Source organism: Capricornis sumatraensis, chromosome 4 (genome assembly GCF_032405125.1).
Source record: "Capricornis sumatraensis isolate serow.1 chromosome 4, serow.2, whole genome shotgun sequence".
In the NCBI taxonomy this organism is placed as follows: Eukaryota; Metazoa; Chordata; class Mammalia; order Artiodactyla; family Bovidae; genus Capricornis; species Capricornis sumatraensis.
In genome coordinates this window covers 34972260-34991689 of record NC_091072.1, presented here as the reverse complement: position 1 = coordinate 34991689, position 19430 = coordinate 34972260, and positions in this window count along the sequence as shown.

Here is a 19430-nt window from a genome sequence, read left to right as displayed (position 1 = left end):
CATAAGGGCAGCATGGCCCTAGTTGGTCAGATTCTAGAACTTCAGACAGCATTTAAAATATTTTTTGATTTTTGCACATTGTAAACATCATTTGTTTTGTTTGTTATGATTGTTATTTAAAGTTATCCTTAAACACCTTGGCAGGGTCTATTTTTGGGGAATCTTCTAGTTTTTAATTTCTTCCTATGCTCATGACCCCTTGTCCTGATTCACATATTTTGGATGGTGTGCTTCACTAAATTACCTTCATACTTGGAAGAGATGAGAATGGATTAACATGGCATCTGTGAAACATGGGGAAATAGCAGAAGCATTCACATATTTGATTTCTCTGCAACATTGTATCTCCCACAATATCCCCCTCTCTTAAACTTGCACATTTGAATCTATTTCTTGAAGCTTGTAGTAGGCAGCATGATATTCTCCCAAAGACATCCTAATTCCCAGAGCCTGTGAACATACTTATGTGGCAAAATTGTTCTTTGCAGAAGCAATCAAGTTAAAAATATTAAGATCATTCTGGATTATCTGGGTGGACCCAATCTAATTACATCGGTCCTAAAAAGTCAAGACTCTTTCCTAATTGTGGGCAGAGGGAAAGGGGGCTACAGGAGAATGCTTAGAGAGATTTATCATTGCTGAATTGAAGAGTGGAGGAGGGAAGTCACAAGCTTAGGAATGCCGGCAGCCTCTAGAAGCTGGAAGAAGCAAAGGCACAGATCTCGCCCAGAGCTTTTGGGAAGGAACACAGCTCTGCTGACACTATGATTTTAGCCCTTGTGACCTATTTTGGAATTCTAACCTACAGAATTGTAACGTAATAGATTTGTGTTTCCTGATACCACCAAGTTTGTGGTAATTTGTTAAGAGCAAAAATAGAAAGCTAACACAATCATTCTTCCCTTATAATAACATGTGCTCCTGGTTCTCTCTCTGCTTCAAAAATCGTCTCTCTTCTGTACCACAGGCTCTTCAGTGTTCATCTTTATTTACTGGGTCTCTGTGAGGATTTCTATAGTTATTGTTTCCTTACTGTGCTATTTTCTATAGGCACCATTCCATCTACTGCCACACAAGTACTCTGCTAAAATTACTGCCTGTGCCTACTAATGAAATAGCACCCCAAAAGCAATGCCAACAGCCTGCAGGGAACCATGTCTAAAGGAAGTTCCCATAGATAATCTTGAAGTTAATTTGTCCAAAATCAAGTTCATTGATCTCACTCCAGTATCTCACTTTTACAACTCATTTCTTGAATTCCCTAAGTTTAATCTGCTACTATGTTTAATATATCCTTCTCCCAGAAAAATAAGTATCAATCAATCTTTTCTAGCACCCAAATACAATTTCACTTCACCATTTTCACCATTACTGATCTAATTCAGCTCCTCATTATTTCTCTGCTAAATCATTGAGAAATAGTTTATTCTGATGCTTTAAGCTGAAAAAAATTTTCATAATTGAATGTCTGTATATACTGTGTTTAAAGATACATATCTATAGTGTGTATAGTAGGTGGGATAATATCCTCTTTGGGACTCTATTCTTCAAGAGAAAAAGAAAAAATTTGAATCAGTAGTGGACAACCTCACAACTGATAAAGATCAGGTATCAAGATATCTCTTTGATTATAAATGATAAGTTCAACTAATGAGATGCATGTTCAATTTGCAGAATCACCAATAATACTATTGCTATTTTTTATTCCCATAATATTACTTATAGACCTAGAAGTACTCATCCAAACACACAATGTTTAAGTATGGAACTGGAACTATGGCTCTAATTACAGTGTTCCATGCTATATTTAAGCAAAGCTATGCAAAATGTCACATTGAGCTCTGAAAAATTAAAATGTTAACAATTTTTTATGAATAATTGCCAAATTTTCACATTCTGGGGTTTAATTTGAATGCTGTACTGATTATACAAGCCTTTGAATAATTCATGTATAGACCTTCTCCATTACCCTGACAATCAGAGTAGTTTGCTGGTTCCAAAAAGCTGCTATGTGACAATATTACCTACTATGATTGGGGATGTAAATGCAGTATTAATTATTTTTTCAGGAAGAAATAGAAATGGAGTACCTGAAGAAAATTAACTGACAAATTTCTGTTTCAAGTGACCTTCGTAAAACCTCACATAAAAACATATTTGTGACTTCATTTTCTGTTGATCTTTGTCTGTTTAGTGACCTTCTGAGCACTATGAATGTAGATGTAAATTTCTTTATCCAATAGAGAATTGAGATAGTAAAAGAAAATCTGACAGCATAGTTGACTGTTGATGAAATATAATCACAGATCTCATTTTCTACTAAGAGAGGTTGTACAGGCTACTTGAGTTTTTGCAAAGAACTGGGCATATCATAGGCTTTGCTTGCAAAGATTCCGGAAGTCAAGCAAATAAATGCGTATGTAGCTCTAAAAACACACAGATGCCTATCTGCCCCACTCCTACCCCCAGATACCTTCCGACTTACCTTTAGAGGTAACTGGCTTTATCAGTAATCTTGCCACCACCTAGATGCAGGTACATCTTAGCAAGGGTACCCTTGCTCCAATAAGGCTCTGCATTCCAAAGAAATATTTTTGTTGGTGTTTAGTCACTAGTCATGTCCAAATCTTTTCGACCTCATGGACTGTAGCATGCTAGGCTTCCCTGTCCTTCACTATCTCCCAGAGTTTGCTGAAATTCATTTTTTTGAGTCGGTGATGCTATCCAACCATCTCATCCTCTCCCAGCCTCTTCTTTCACCTTCAATCTTTCCCAGCATCAGGGTCTTTTCCAATGGGTTGGCTCTTTGCATCAAGTGGCCAAAGTATTGGAGCTTCAGCTTTAGCATCAGCCCTTCCAATGAATATTCAGGGTTGATTTCCTTTAGAATTAACTGGTTTTATTTCCTTGCAAACCAGTGTAGTCCACCACAAAAATGTAATTCAATTCCATCTCCATTTCATTCCATTTCTTACTGAAATCCTTTATGGATATCATTGTCTGTCTCAGTGATTAAGTGTGGAGGCTTCACAGTCAGGGGCCCTAAGGTTGAATCACACCCTGTGTCTTACTTGACCTAAGATCTTAAGTGCATTCACCCCTATAAACTTTTGTTTTTTCTTATGTAAAGGTTGTACTGATGGCAATTACAGTACTTGTTGTATATGTTTAGGTGAGAAATCAATGATATAATTTATATTAAAAAATAACATATTATGTAACACATATTGAGAAACAAATAATGAAAATGACCTACAGTTTTCTTTATTCATGTTTCCTGTTATTTTATTTTCTAGTTGTTAATGTTTTGTTTTGTTTTATAGTGGTCAATCTCTTGGTCTGAAGTGAAGAAGTGAAGAGAAGTCTCTCAGTCATGTCCGACTCTTTGTGACCCCATGGACTGTAGCCCACCAGGCTCCTCGATTCATGGGATTTTCCAGGCATGAATACTACAGTGGGTTGCTATTTCCTTCTCCAGGGGATCTTCCCGACCCAGGGATTGAACCCGGGTCTCCCCCATTATAGGCAGATGCTTTACCATCCAAGCTACCAGGGAAGCCTAATCTCTTGGTCTAGATCTAATTTATTTTATAGATGGAAGGTGACCTAGAGAATGTCATACTTTTTTTCTGTATTAATTCCAGATTCTCACTGACCACGATGTTTACCTGGACACTTTCTAAAAACAGAAATTATCAGTCTGTCTCTTCACCACTAGCCTCCTGGATTCTGATTTTGTATTTCTTGGATGACAGATGATGAATCTGTATTTAAAAATTGTTCCCAGCTGATTTTTATAAATTCATTAGGTGCCCACTGCTCTTAGCCATGAGTGTTCAACCTGTGCTTCAGGAGAACCATAACCTCCTAAATGTGTTTTCAAAGTCTCTTGAGATGGACATTTTGTGTATTACCCTAAGAAAAATATACCATTTTTTTTCTTTCAAAATATAAAAAAAATTCCTAAATTTATTATCTCTGCACCTAGAATTAGACAGACAGAGAGAACAAATTGTGAACATAAGAAGTCGATGTGGTTTGTAATTTTGTCTTCTAAATGGTGACTTTATTGATGACTATATTAGGGATGAACATAATAGAATGGGCTTTAGGAAGCATTACTACAAACAAAAGTAGTGGAAATGAGGGAATTCCAGATGAGTTTTTTCAAATCCTAAAAGATGACGCTGTTAAAGTGCTAAACTCAATATGTCAGCAAATTTGGAAAACGCAGCAGTGGCCACAAGACTGGAAGAGGTCCACTTTCATCCCAATCCCAAAGCAAGGCAATGCCAAAGAATGTTCAGACTACCACACAACTGTGCCCATTTCACATGCTAGCAAGGTAATGCTCAAAATCCTTTAAGCTAGGCTTCAACAATAGGTGAACCAAGAACTTCCAGATGTAAAAGCTGGATTGAGAAAAGACAGACAAAATAGAGATCAACTGACCAGCATCCGTTATATCACAGAGACAAGAGAATTCCAGAAAAAAACTTCTGCTTCATTGATTACACTAAAGACTTTGATTGTGTGGATCACTACAAACTGTGGAAAATTCTTAAAGAGATGGGCATACCAGATTACCTTACCTGCCTACTGAGAAACCTGTATGCAGATCAAAAGCAACAGTTAGAAATGAACATGGAACAATGGATTGGTTCAAAATCGGGAAAGGAGTATGTTAAGTATATATATTGTCACCCTGCTTATTTAGCTTATATGCAGAGTACATCATGCAAAATACTAGGCTGAATGAATTACAAGCTGGAAGCAAGATGGCTGGGAGAAATACTAACAACCTCATATTTGCAAAAGATACCATTCTAATGTAAGAAAGTGAAGAGGAACTAAAAGGCCTCTTGATGAGGGTGAAAGAGGAGAGTGAAAAAGCTGGCTTAAAACTCAACATTCAAAAAACTAAGATCATGGCATGTAGTCCCATCACTTCATAGAAAATAGAAGAGGAAAAAGTCAAAGCAGTGACAGATTTTCTTTTCTTGGGCTCCAAAATTCCTGTGGATGGTGACTGCAGCGATGAAACTAAAAGATGTCTGCTCCTTGGGAGGAAAGCTGTGAGAAACCTAGACAGTGTATTCAAAAGCAGAGACATCACTTTGTCAACAAAGTCCTTATAGTCAATGCTATGTCTTTTCCAGTAATCATGTATGGATGTTAGAGCTGGACTATAAAGAAGGCTGATTGCTGATGAATTGATGCTTTGGAATTGTGCTGCTGGAGAAGACTCTTGAGAGTTCCTTGGACTGCAAGTAAATCAAACCAGTCAATCCTAAAGGAAATCAACCCTGAATATTCAGTGGAAGGACTTATTTTGAAGTTGAAGCTCCAATACTTTTGCCACCTGATGCAAACAGCCAATTCATTGGAAAAGACCCTGATGCTGAAAAAGACTGAAGGCAAAAAGAGAAGTGGGCAACAGAGGATGAGATGTTTAGATTGCATCACCTACTAAACAGACATGAATTTGAGCAAACGCCACGAGATAGGGGAGGACAGAGGAGCCTGGCATGCTGCAGTCCATGGGTTCAAAAAGAGTCAGACATGACTTAGTGACTGAACAACAAGTGGCACCGTGAACTTCATCTCCTTTAAAAATTAATAGTGACTTTTGAAAATACGTCAGTGCAATTTTTGGCTTTACCGCCATGAATAGATAATTTTCTTTCAAATGTTAGGCTTGTTTTCCACATGAACTTTTATGAAGAACATTTTTTTTTTCCTTTGTCAAAATACACAAATAGCAATAGACACATTGGAAAGGCCATACTTAGTCCTATGCTCATTTGTCCTTCTTGACATCATCACCTATGCATTGTCCATTTTATTTCATCTCATGGTGTATGTGTGCCAAGTCACCTTAGTCATGTCTGACTCTGTGGGACCCCATGGAATGTAGCCCACCAGGCTTCTCTGTCCATAGCATTTTCTAGGCAAAAATACTGAAGTGGGTTGCCATTCCCTTCTCCAGGGGATCTTTCTGACCCAGGGATCAAACCCATGTCTCTCACGTCTCCTGTGTTGGCAGGCAAGTTCTTTACCACTAGTGCCATCTGGGAAGCCCCTTTATCTCATGGTTATGGATCACAAAACTTTTCTATTCCTTACATGATTTTCACTGTCATTTCTTTAATTCTTTAAATGTTGTATATCTGGTGAGTGTTTTTTTTTTTTAAGAAATAATTCTGAGTCATTGAATGCGTAGCCATATTTATCAATGATAAATATGTTTTATAAAGTAATTGATTTTAATTTTGTAAAGCAGAACCATAATTTCATCTTATTGTTGTAGTCACTAAGTCATGTCTGACTATGTGACTCCATGGATTACAGCATGCCAAGCCTCCCTGTCCCTCACTATCTCCCAAACTTTGCCCAATTTCATATCTGTTGAGTTGCTGCTGCCATCCAACCATCTCATCCTCTGCTGCTGCTTCTCCTTCTGCCTTCAATCTTTCCCAGCTTCAGAGTCTTTTCCAATGAGTCAGTTCATGTCAGGTAGCCCAAGTATTGGACTTTCAGCTTTAAAATCAGCCCTTCCAATGAATATTCAGTGTTGATTCTCTTTAGGATAGACTGGTTTGATATTCTTGCTGTGAGTCTTCTTTAGCACTACAATTTGAAAGCATCAATTCTTTGGCACTCAGCCTTCTTAATGGTCCAACTCTCACATCCATCTGTACATGAGTACCAGAAAGACCATAGCTGTGACTGTGCATTTTTGTCGGCAAGGTGATGTCTTTGCTTTGTAATATGTATGTGTTTGCCATAGCTTTCCTTTCAGGAAGAAAGTTTCTTCTTATTTCATGGCTGCAGTCACCATCTGCAGTGGTTTTTGGAGCCCAAGAAGGGAGAATCTGTCAGTGCTTCCGCTCTTTTCCCCCTTCTATTTGCCATGAAGTGAAGGGACTGGATGTCATGATCTTAGTGTTTTGAATGTTAAATTTTAAGCTAGCTTTTCACTTTCCTCTTTATCTTCATCAAGAAACTCTTTAGTTCCTCTTTGCTTTCTGACATTACAGTGGTATCATTTGCATAGCTGAGGTTGTTGATATTTCTCCCATCAATCTTGATTCCAGCTTGTAACTTAACAGCCCAACATTTAGTATGATACATGAATAATATAAGATACATTTGGATGGGTTCATATAAATTATAATGAAAGATAAATTTTACGTCAGCTTATAAATTTAGTTCTACTATAATCTGAAAAGAAAAGACAGAGGAACCAGAGATCAAGCTGCCAACATTTGTTGCATCATAGAGAAAGCAAGCAAATTCCAGCTATTTCTGCTTTATTGACTACACACTATAATTCAGTACTACAATTTGACTGTGAGGATCACAAGAAACTGTGGAAAATTCTTGAAGTGCTGGGAATACCAGACCATCTTACCTGTCTCCTGAGAAACCTGTGTGTGTGTCAAGAAGCAACAGTTAGAAGCTTACATGGAACAATGGGCTGTTTCAAAATTGGAAAAGGAATATGACAGGCTGTATGTTGTCTCCCTTTCCAATTTTGAACCAGTCCATTGTTCCATGTAAGTTTCTAACTGTTGCTTCTTGACACATACACAGGTTTCTCAGGAGACAGGTAAGATATTCTGGTATTCTCATCTCTTCAAGAATTTTCCACAGTTTGTTGTGATCCACACAGTCAAAGGCTTTAGCGTAATCAATAAAGTAGAAATAGATATTTTTCTGGAATCCTCTTGCTCTCTCTGAAAGTGAAAGTGAAGTCGTTAAATTGTGTCTGATTCTTTGCGACCCCATGGACTGTAGCCTATCAGGCTCCTCCATCCATGGGATTCTCCAGGCAAGAGTGCTGCAGTGGATTGCTGTCATGCAACAAGTGTTGGCAGCTTGATCTCTGTTTCCTCTGTCTTTTATTTTCAACTTATAGTAAGACTAAATTTGTAAGCTGACATAAAATTTTTCTTTCATTATAATTTATGTGAACTCATGCAAATGCGTCTTGTGTTATTCATGTATATGTCCTTAATTACATGTTTTATGTACATATATATTATTTAAAACATACTATGCTAACATCTTAGATATATAACTGATAACATTAAATTTTTTATATTTGTGTTTATAATTTAGGAGTTTTCCTAGTGAATTTCCACAGCAAAGTACAAATAGTTCTTTGGGGGTTCCAAGTCCAGATCTAAAAATCAAGTTTGAGTTAATATTTAAAGTCCAAGTCATTTTTTATAAGTATTTAGGGTTCCTGTGTTTACATTAGTTTAAAAAATTGACCTTTTTGCTCATATATTTGTTACAAAAGAGTAGAGAAGGCTTATTTCATAAGTATAAAAATTGTGATGTTTCCTAATACACAGTCAGGTTGCATGTTTATTTTGAGAGATAGAGAAAGAACAAGAGAGTAGAGGATTAATACCTATTCCCAGAGATATTTTGGTCACAAAGTATTGGAACTTAAAGTTTACAGTATCTCTGGTCCACTTGACTTTAGCGCATAAACTGCAGACTCATTGAAGTTTGTTTTTCGTGCACTGCATCCTTCATAGACATTGACAATAAAAATCTACTGCCTCTACTGAGTATCTTCTATTTACAAGATGTGTTAGGATCTCTTTTATCAACGTAAGTGGGAGAAACACACAAAAATAGAGACAGAGAGGATGATACAGGAATAAAGAAGGAAAAGGACACAAAGACATAGGTGAGACAGTAAGAAAGAATGAAGGGAGGGAGGAGAGAGATACATAGAGGAATGTTAGTGAGTGATAAAGATGCAAAAAAAGAGAGAGAGAGAGAGAGAAGGAAGGTCAGAAAATTAGGGAAAGAAACAGAAACAGTGTCTGCTTTAGACATGAACTACGAGGAAAAAAAATCTAATATAATTTAACTGGTAGTCTATCCATGATTATATAAATATTTCTGAAACAAAGGAAAAGCAGGGCACAGGTGTCATGGTTATGATCATATAAATGCCATTATTTCATATGCATCTATTGCTGGGAGCAATCTCTTCTTCATTTTATTTGAAAATTTGGCTTCTAATATGCAGTGATCCATCATTTGTAAGAGAAATGTGCAGAAAGATAAATTGTACAGTAGTCTGACAAATCTTATTACAGCAACATATAGAAGAGGAAAAATTAACAGCTAATCCATTATAAATGTCAAATCTACAGTGCCACTTTCTTCATAACTATTGTATTTCCATTTCTTTCTCATTAATTCTTAGTCCTTATGAAATAGTTTTCATTGGTTGGTCACTCATGTAAATCCATGAACTTCTAATCAAATATGTCACTGTTACCTTTAATTTAAAAGCATTATTGCAAAAAGTCAGTGAAAATTTTCCTCCTGAAAAAACAGACCAATGCATACCTAAAATTAATCACATTGGCCTTTTCAGTTAAAATAGAGGGGGAAACCTTATTTCATCTTTTGTTCAATTTTAAATTATTATAATTATATGTAGAAGTAGAAAAGCAAAAGAAGTTACTATTTAATATTTTCAGAAAGACCATAAACAAATAACAATGTATTTACTAGATTCTTTAGAGAAAGGATTGGTTGCTAGATAAGTATCTGAGGCTGCCTCTTTATGGAGGATGACTGGTAACTATTATTTTTTCTTCCTGGCACTTTTTCCTTTCACCTTCTTTTAGATCTGTTGGCAAATCTCTTGTTTCTTTGTATGTGAGTCTATAACAGAAGCAGCAACAGAATCAATGAGGACTTTTTCCAAGTAAAGAAGTTTCAAACACATTGCTACTCCCCTGGTAACACACAGAATTTAATTATTGTTCTATTCAAGTCTACCCATAGTGACTTGCATGGCCAATAGAAAATGGCAGAGGTGATGCTTGGCCAACTTCAGGTCTAGGTTTTAAGATGACTAACAGCTTATTTAATTCCCTCCAGGAGCTGTGAGTGAAAATATGAGAAATTTAAGTATTCAGAGGCCACCATTCTCTAAGGAAATCCAAAATACAGAGATTGTCCACATGTAAGCACCCCACCTGAGAGTGCTCCACCTGAACCAAGCTTCCTACCCATCCTCATAAAGAGAGCAGAAGTCATAATGGTTTATCTAGATTAGGTGATCAGTCTACTACCAAATAACCTCTGTTAAAACCAGCTGAACTAGATTTTCCCAGGAAATCCTTGCCAAAATGTATGAGCTACAAAATTGCAAGATACAATAAATGCTGTCTTTTGAGCTACAATGTTTGTGGTAGCTGTTACAGTAGGTTTCATACATGAATGTTGAAAGTGAGGATTTTTTGGCAGAATGATTGAAAGGAGATTTTGTGAACATACAGAAACCTTATTGACCTAAGGGCATAATCACCCTTTGAGTTAAGTGTGGTATGATTTAATAAGTTGATTCAGGTTTTAGGATTTACAATATAAACCAGTTTGATTTTATTCCTAGTATTTGCAACTTTATAATGTTTGAAAACCATCCTAGTAATCTCACATTTGCTTATAATTGTCTAAAAGCTTTTGAAATTGTAAATAATTTACCAAGGTCAAAATAACACATTTAGGTACATTTTGCTGTAGAAAACAAATTGGAAACTTTTTTGAATAGGCACACCCTTTAACAAGGTATGAAGACTAACTCTTGCTCTTGTGACTTTCACATTGTGTTACTGTCTTGGGGCTCTTCTAGTCCTTGATTGCTCTCCAGTGGCATTTCTTCCTTCACTTTTTCTATTATAATGTCACCATTTTATTCTTGTTTTATCCCTCTAGATATTAAACTGCTGTGACTATTTTCCTCCTCATAATTTCTCTATTTCTCTCCTACAGATGGCTATGTGGCTCTTAACTCTACATTTCCAACACCCAACTAGTGGTTCTATCTCCATGTACCAACTTTCAATCACCTCTTTACTACTATTTTAGTAATTCCAATAATGTGCAACACAAATTGCCTAAAAGTAGAGGCCTTTCACCTTAATTTATTTTTCTGATCTCTCTCTCCCTGTCTTTTTCTTTCTTTCATCTTCTGCTAGTCTTTATTCAACAGAAAGATCAGATTATTCTTACAGGACAAATGTTACTTTTGCAATTTCTACCTATGTATTAAGATCTCCTTTTAACTCATAAAATGTGATCCCACCTTATAGTCAACTTCTGTTTGACACTTCAGGAGTGTCAAACCTCCTGTTTGCTAACAGGAGGTTTTCTTCATGCCTAGCTTAACTACCATATCCTATAAGTGATGTCCCAACCATTTTTGAGCACATTCTCAGGAGTGATATAGCACAAAAACTATTTGCAAATTTGATTAGAACAGCCAATTCTAATTATTCCACAAAGTAGGGTAACAACTGCAGTGTTACTTCTAGAACAAACATGCACCTTTAATTTCCTGTATGCAACCAAACACTATTCAGAGTTTTAGTGTAAATGGTGCCGTGTGTATAAAACTGCTAACATCAGTAACAACATATCACAACACATCCCAAACTAAGAATTTGAGACCTATTGAGAAGTACCAGCTTGATAATCTTACAGTCTCTAATAATATTGTATGAAGATGAATTCAACATATTTATTATCAAAAAGCACATTGGTTTGAAAATCAGCTGGTTTACAAACAAGTACAGCAAAGTGTATGATTGCAATAATATACCCATGTGAAAGGTATCTCATCTTGAGGTATGCAGGTCAAGGGAAGGACTGGGACACAGTCAAGTCCTGGGATGACTTTTACCTGAACTGAATCTCATGGGACAGAAGAAACTAAGTCAGAAGGAGTGGTTGGCAGGGTTATAGGACGTCGAGGAGTTGCGTCTCAGATAAAAAAGAGCATCATGTTCCTAATGGTACAGAAATGGGAGAGATTATCGCAACACTGGGAAATTCCTTTTACCTATTTAAAATGAATAAAAAGTATGAGATAATATGGTTTTGAAAAGTCATGTTTAACTCAGAAAGAGGACTTTTCAAATCTTGATAAGTAGCTTTGATTTTTAAAAATAGGATGAGGGAAACTGTTAATTTTAACTTTATAGTCAACACTATAATTTACAAAATAACTGCTGAAAAAAAAAATGTGATGGCCAGATATCATGTATGAAGGCCAAATATGTTGAAAAAAGACAAAATACATATTGAGATTCTAAACTTTTCTGGGGGTGGTCTAGATGGTGAGAGAGGTTAAAAAGATGTTCAAAATGTAGACTTTATAGAATGTAGTGACCTCATGAAATATGGACAGTTGAGGGTAGAGTCAAATTGCATGAAGGCAGACTCTTAACCCTTAGTTAGGTTGGCTGCATGGTGGGGTTACATTACAAAACTGGGAATATGAGAATATGATCAGTCATGAGAAGGAAAACATTCATTTGTAAGAGCACTATTACCCCAGTGTTGGGGTCCAAGGGTAGAAAATATTCTTGGGAGTAACTAACAGAAAGAAAAAGAAAGTAACTTCTATTCCCAGACCGTGAGAGATGGGTAAGTGCCAAACCCCTACAGTCTCTCATCTATGTGTCAATTTTATCATCCATAAAGTTATTGATAATTTAGGTGAAAAGGAATTCATGATTTAGACCAAATCACACAAGTCAAAATTTCAAAAGACAGGAACCAAACTCAGTTCATTTCTGGCAACCAAATATTTTTCTTTCAACTATACCTGAATTTAAAGCATTGTAGAGGTAGAAATTAAAGCATGGTTAACTGGGGCTGGAACACATCTAACATAAGCAAATTGATATGACTTAACAAAAGTAGAATTTTGGTTATTATTTATCCATGCAGAAGGAATGCCAGTATAAAATCAAGCTGGAATCTCTCAAGGGTCCTTATTCTCATCTCCCTACTAGTTTTCCTTTCTTTTCCCAGCTTCTATTAAATTACTATATCAAAATAGTCACACAGATAATTTTTCAAGAGCAAAAGAGAGGTCTGAGATTGTTTGCCTTTTAGTTTGAAATATAGTTAGATCCTTTAATGAAAATGTGTTCTCTTATAAATAGAGAGTAATTATAAAAAATTAAAGATACCTATTTGAAATTATCCATTCTTTCTAGGTGCTGTGTTTAAAGGATAAATAAGATCACCACATATATATCACAAATATAATTTTTATCACAAAATATACATGCCATACTACAAACTTGAATCTCATAATTTAAAAAGAACAGAGCAGACATATACTCCAAGTGTGTTTCATCTGGTCAAATACAAATGAATTTAAGACAAGCTAAGTTCAACCCCTGGGTCGGGAAGATCCCCTGGAGAAGGAAATGGCAACCCGCTCCAGTACTCTTGTCTGAAGAATCCCATGGAGGGAGGAGCCTGGTAGGCTAGAGTCCATGGGGTCGCAAAGAGTCGGACACGACTGAGCAACTTCACTTAACAAGCCATTGGTATGAATCTTTTTGATAGATTTTATAAGAAACTATTAAGAAAGAATTGTCTGTTTTAATTTACCCAGGCTTAAATACTATACAGGAAGATAAACATTGAATTATAGCCAGCGATTTTTCTTTCAGAGAAGTTTTGCTTTTGTTTTAACTTATATGTAAATTTACACCTAGAGTAACATATATTTATAAACAAAAACAGAAAGGCTTAATATATAGTTCAAATATAAATTTATATAGAATGATATCCATATCTCAGAAAAAAACCCAAAATATTTTAAATAGGAATGGTGGTTCTTATAACAATGTATTCTAGATAAAAGTAAACAATATGGAAATGGTCATGCCTAAATACTTTGTAATATTCTTTTATGTAGTTTATTAATTGAAATTCACATTACAATGTGTATACATGTCATGCTCAAGGTGTGATGTCTAAACACTGAAAAGCCAATACATATCAAGGTTTTTATACATTACTATATGCCAGTTGCCATGCTAGTAATTTCTATAGGGATCATTTCATTTTATTCCCATCTAAAATTCAGTGTTGAGTTCAAAGTGAGCTATCTGTAGCAACATGGCAGACTTATCCATATTATCAGATATTATCCAGTTGATCTCATCACTGCAGTTCCCTCCATCTTTTTTATCTACCCCTATTGTTTTCTTAGGGTTTCCCTGGTGGCTCAGTGGTAAAGAACCTTCCTCCCAATGCAGGAGACACAGGAGATGCAGTTCAATCACTGGGTCAATAAGCTCCTCTGGAGGAGGAAATGGCAACCTACTCCAGTATTCTTGCCTGGAAAATTCCACAGACAGGGGAGACGGGTGGGCTGCAGGCCATGGAGTCTTGAAGAGTTGGACACAACTTAGCGACTAAACAACTGTTCTTTCACCTTATTGATCTGAAGTTTCCTGAAATTTTTTAGACTTATTTAACATGTTTGTTTGGTTTCAAAATGGTAAGCTGAAACTTAGATTACTAACAGAATGTATAAAATTTTAGGAGAATTTTCAGAAACCGACTGACATGTTAGGAGCACAGTGAAAAACCTTCATTCAGGACAATGTATAAAATGAGAAATAAAGTTTTAAAGACATAAATAAAATGTTACAGAAACTAAGTCACATCCAGAAAGAACAAAGGGTTTTTTCTACAGGGTCCCTAAATTTAGAGTAGTACCTCAGTAATTCCAGCTATCATCACTTTGTTTCATGTTCATTTGAGCACATATACTATATTTTATTTTCTCTATCTCCTACCATCTGGATAGAATTCAGCACCTAATTAGGTCCTGGCCTGCTGTAGTTGCTGGAAATTTTTTCAAAGAGTTGACTTAGTACAGAAGGGTGGGGGGGTGGGGCGGAAAAGGGGAGTTCGTATTTAAACTAAAACTTGAAATTCAGAACATTTCCACATTATGTACATCTTAAACATTTCTAAGAACAAAGAAAATGCATAATAGAACCCATACTCCTAAGCCTTGGAAGACATTAAAAATGGAAGTAAAAACAAAGAACAATGCTGACAAGATGGAATTGTGTATCAGCTTACTGAAATCTGGTGCCTAGTGTAACTCCAATTCTATTAGGTTATCCCATTTTAGGGTTTCCAACACACTACGATGACTCACCATCAGACCCCCAAACTGGAATCCTATGTGTCCTTTTTTAAATTACATCCTAATAATGCTGTGATCTCCTCTTAATTGTATTGCTTCATCCACAGCAGCTAAGTATAAAGAAAGCATTTTAACTGAGAAGCAAATTCCCCAAAAGGAAATGGAGATTTTTTTAGCAATGTGTACAAGAAGACTGCTTCCAAGAAACAATATAGGAAGTATATACAAATCCACTGTTACTTGGTGAGAAAGTAGCAGGGGATTGGGACATGAAACTATGGTTCACAAAACAAGAATGATCATGAAAGGGTGTTGACTGACCTAGACATGATGTTCTTACAGCAAGAATGAGTCAATAGAGGAAACTCATGGGATTTGGTTGTATGCTGAGTATCCCCGATTGGTAATGTGAAGTCCTATAAACAAACAGGCAATATTCATTTGAAGACAAGAAAATAATAAAAATAAAATCTCAAAAAAGAAAAAAGAAAAAACAAGTTAGTAGAAATTAGAATTGTTTTTCTGGGTCTTACAAATCTGTGCATTCCTTCTGAACCATTCCATTTTGTCTTTTGTTCTTTACAAACTACAGTTTACCAAAGTAATTTGCTGTCACATAATTCTGTTATATCTTGATAAACTGTTATAGTTGGTTGTGAAAGGGACTGTTTACATATTTGCAAATCTTTATATCACAAACAACAGCTGATGGTTTTACAGAATTAAATTCTGATGGCATTAAATACCATATATTATTAATTAATAGAAGCTCACAGCAATATCTACAGCATCCAAGTATATTGTATAAGAAGCAGTTGCTTAATCATACACTCAGTAAGTTTCTATTAAACCTCTATTCTGTGCTACAAACTGTTACTGACACTAGAAATATAGTAGTGAACAAGACAGAATTGCCTGCCTTCTTGGAGATCACATTCTACTTTGAAAAGAGAGACAATAAACAAACAAACAAAAATAAACTATATAGTATGTCAGCTGGTCATAGAGTCACTGAAGCAAAATAAAGCAGTGAAGGGATGGAATTGCACTTGGGTTGTAAAAATACTTTAGATTTGTTCGTTTGCTTGCTTGCTTGTTTTACCTATGAAAATTTCTTTTATCACCATGATGCACATGATGGAAGTACATGTACTTTCTTAAAGTGCTAAAAGAGTTTAATGAAGTCTGTAAATCATGATTTATTGATGAGCTCAAGGCAAAGGTAACCGTTACTCACCATTTTTTGTCACGAGTCTGTTTGTGTGTGTTTTGGTGCACTAAGAGATGTTACTTAAACCTCAAGTCAAGTATGCAATGTTCTTTGGGTGACAAATTCATATCTTTTTGATCATGGCATGTGTCAGTTATACAGGACACCAGCATTAATATTTGAAAAATAACTGTTTGCTCAAGCATAATTTTTCTGCCTTCTCTCCAAAAATAGCATTGTCAGTTCTAGTTCTGCTAATGGAAGAAGAAATTTATTTCCTGCAAAATGTGCTAATCTGTGTCATGGACAAAGTACTCACACGTATTATATACTTGATAAACTTTGATAGTTAATTAAAAAGGAAAGAAATAGAATTTTAAATATCAGGTCAACAGGATATGAACATATTTTAGTAGTAGTCTACAGAGGAAGGACACCAAGGCCTATATGTTCTGAAACATCTCTCTTTTATTCTCTCATTCAAACAAGCAATAAAATGACTGCATTGTAAAGCTGTATTAGCACTGATATGTGAATTAGCTAGTCATTCATAAAAAAAAATGAGGTCTCAGAAGCACTGAGCCTTAACAGTTGGATTTGACTGTAGATTCATTAGAAATGAATCTTCATCCTAAAAAATGAGAGGGAGGGCAGCTTGACTAGAGATAGAACAGTAATAACCAAATAAACAAAGAAAATTACTGTGATTTTTAGCTTCACATTTTGGCCAGCTCTGTAGTTTTTATTTTTACTTTATCCTTCCCATTTTCTTTAGTTTCGATCCAAACCTTTGATAATATTTTTATGAGGTCAGATCAAATTTAATTAGCAAGCTTAGTTTGAGACTTGTCACAGATTTATGTATATTTTTATGCACTCATATAAAGGGTGTTCTTTTATGATCATCTTAACAGAAAACCCTCAACAGATCTTGATTGTTTTTACTCTTTGGATTTAGGCTCATTTTTCTTACTTCAGGAAACATGATTCTTTATGTACAGCAATACTCTTAAATGTATTTTTCAATAGCTGTGTTCATATTATTCTATACTTTCTGAATGAACAGATTTCCATCTAATTCAGAGCAATAGATTTTTTTTACAAACTAATAAGCAAACCATATTTCTATATAAATAGCCAAAAGCAAAGAGAAATAACATAGTAAAGCCAGACAATTTTTAAAGTGCTACAGAAGAAAAGGATTGAAATTCTGGTACATTAAAAAATAATTCTGAATTTGAATTCCAAATTTCATAAAGTTTGAAAAGATATCTGTTATTTCACAAACTGCACAACTGTTTTTCTCAAATAGACTTTTTTTCCAGTTGTTACAGGTAAAGTTATGCCAGCTTTACAACAATCCGATTCTTTAGAATAACAGCCAGTCAACATTTCTTTTCTTCTCTAGATGGTAATAACCCTGACATTTCTGAATCTCCCCAAAGCAATCATTTAGTGTTCCAAATATTTAGTAAAAAAATCTGAAGACAACTTAGTAGCACATTAGGTACTTCCTTCAAAAAATTAGCCAATCTAGTCTCTAAAATAGGGATGGCATTTTAGACTCTCACACCTAGGACCATTTCAGACTGAATATAAAAAAGAGTAAGGTGTGAATCCTGGGTCGGCTGAAAAGAAAGGCAGGGAGTACATTTGGTGAAATTGCTATTTGCTAAAATTGAATAGGTCTGTCACTCACTTGAATGTCATGGTCCTAACTCCTTGGGGAAATGGAACAGTCAGACGTTTCCATCCTTGTGGAGTGGAATATCTCCCCCCATATCAATAAGCAGAATATAACAGCCATCAGCAATTTCAGGCCTCCAAACGTGAATGAGGACTCCTAAAAGGGAAAGCAAAGCCTGTGATCCAGCAGATGCTACTCCCTCCTCATAGTGACAGCTGAAAAGCTGGGAGAGAGGGGGATTTGAGCAGTAAAAAAACCCAAAAAACCAAAAAACAAAACCAGGATGCTGGCCCCAGGTAGCTGAGATGGATATTAAAGGAATGACAAATAACCCCAGACATTGCATTTCCCCATAAGTTGCTATTATTGTTCAATTTAAGTCCTGTCTGATTCATTGTAACCGCATGGGCTGCAGCACACTAGGCTTCCCTATCCTTAACCATCTCCAGCAGTTTGCTCAGATTCATGCCCTTTGAGCTCATGATACCATCTAACCATCTCCTCCTCTGTTGCTCTCTTCTTATTTTGCCTTCAATCTTTCCCAGCATCAGGGTCTTTTCCAATGAGTCAGCTCTTCACATCAAGTGGCCAAAGGATTGGAGCTTCAGTTTCAGCATCAGTTCTTCTAATGAATATTCAGGGTTGATTTCCTTTATGATTGACTAGTTTGAGCTCCTTGTAGTCCAAGGGACTCTCAACAGTCTTCTCCAGCACCACAGTTCAAAGAAATCATTTCCTTGGCACTCAGCCTTCTTTATAGTCCAATTCTCACATCCATATATGGCTACTGGAAAGACCATAGTTTTGACCTTTGTTTGCAATGTCTTTGATTTTTAACACACTGTCTAGATTTAGCATAGCCTTCCTTCCAAGGAGCAAGCCTCTTTTAATTTCATGGCTGCATTTATCATCTGCAGTGATTTTGGAGCCCAAGAAAGTAAAATTTGTCACTGCTCCCACTTTTTCCCCCTTCTATTTGCCATGAAGTAATGGGAACAGATGCCTTGACTTAGTTTCTGAATGTCGAGTTTTAAGCCAGCTTTTTTCACTCTCCTCTTTAAGCTTCATCAAGAAGCTCTTTAGTTCCTCTTCAGTTTCTGTATTAGAGTGGTATTATCTGCATATCTGAGGTTGTTGATATTTCTCCTGGCAATCTTGATTCCAGTTTGTGATCATCTAGCTGAGCATTTCACATGAATACTCTGCATAGAAGTTAGATAAGCAGGGTGACAATATACAGCCTTGTACTCCTTTCACAATTTTGAACCAACGTGTTGTTCCATGTCCTGTTCTAACTGTCATTTCTTGACCCACATACAGGTTTATCAGGAGACAGGTAAGGTGGTCTGTTAATCCTTCCTCTTCAAGAATTTTCCTCAGTTTGTTGTGATCCACACAGTCAACGACTTTATCATAGTCAATAAAGCAGAAGTAGATATTTTTCTAGAATTCCCTTGCTTTCTCTGTGACGCAATGACTGTTTGCAATTTGATCTCTAGAAGAGTGCAAAATTCCTTGAGATA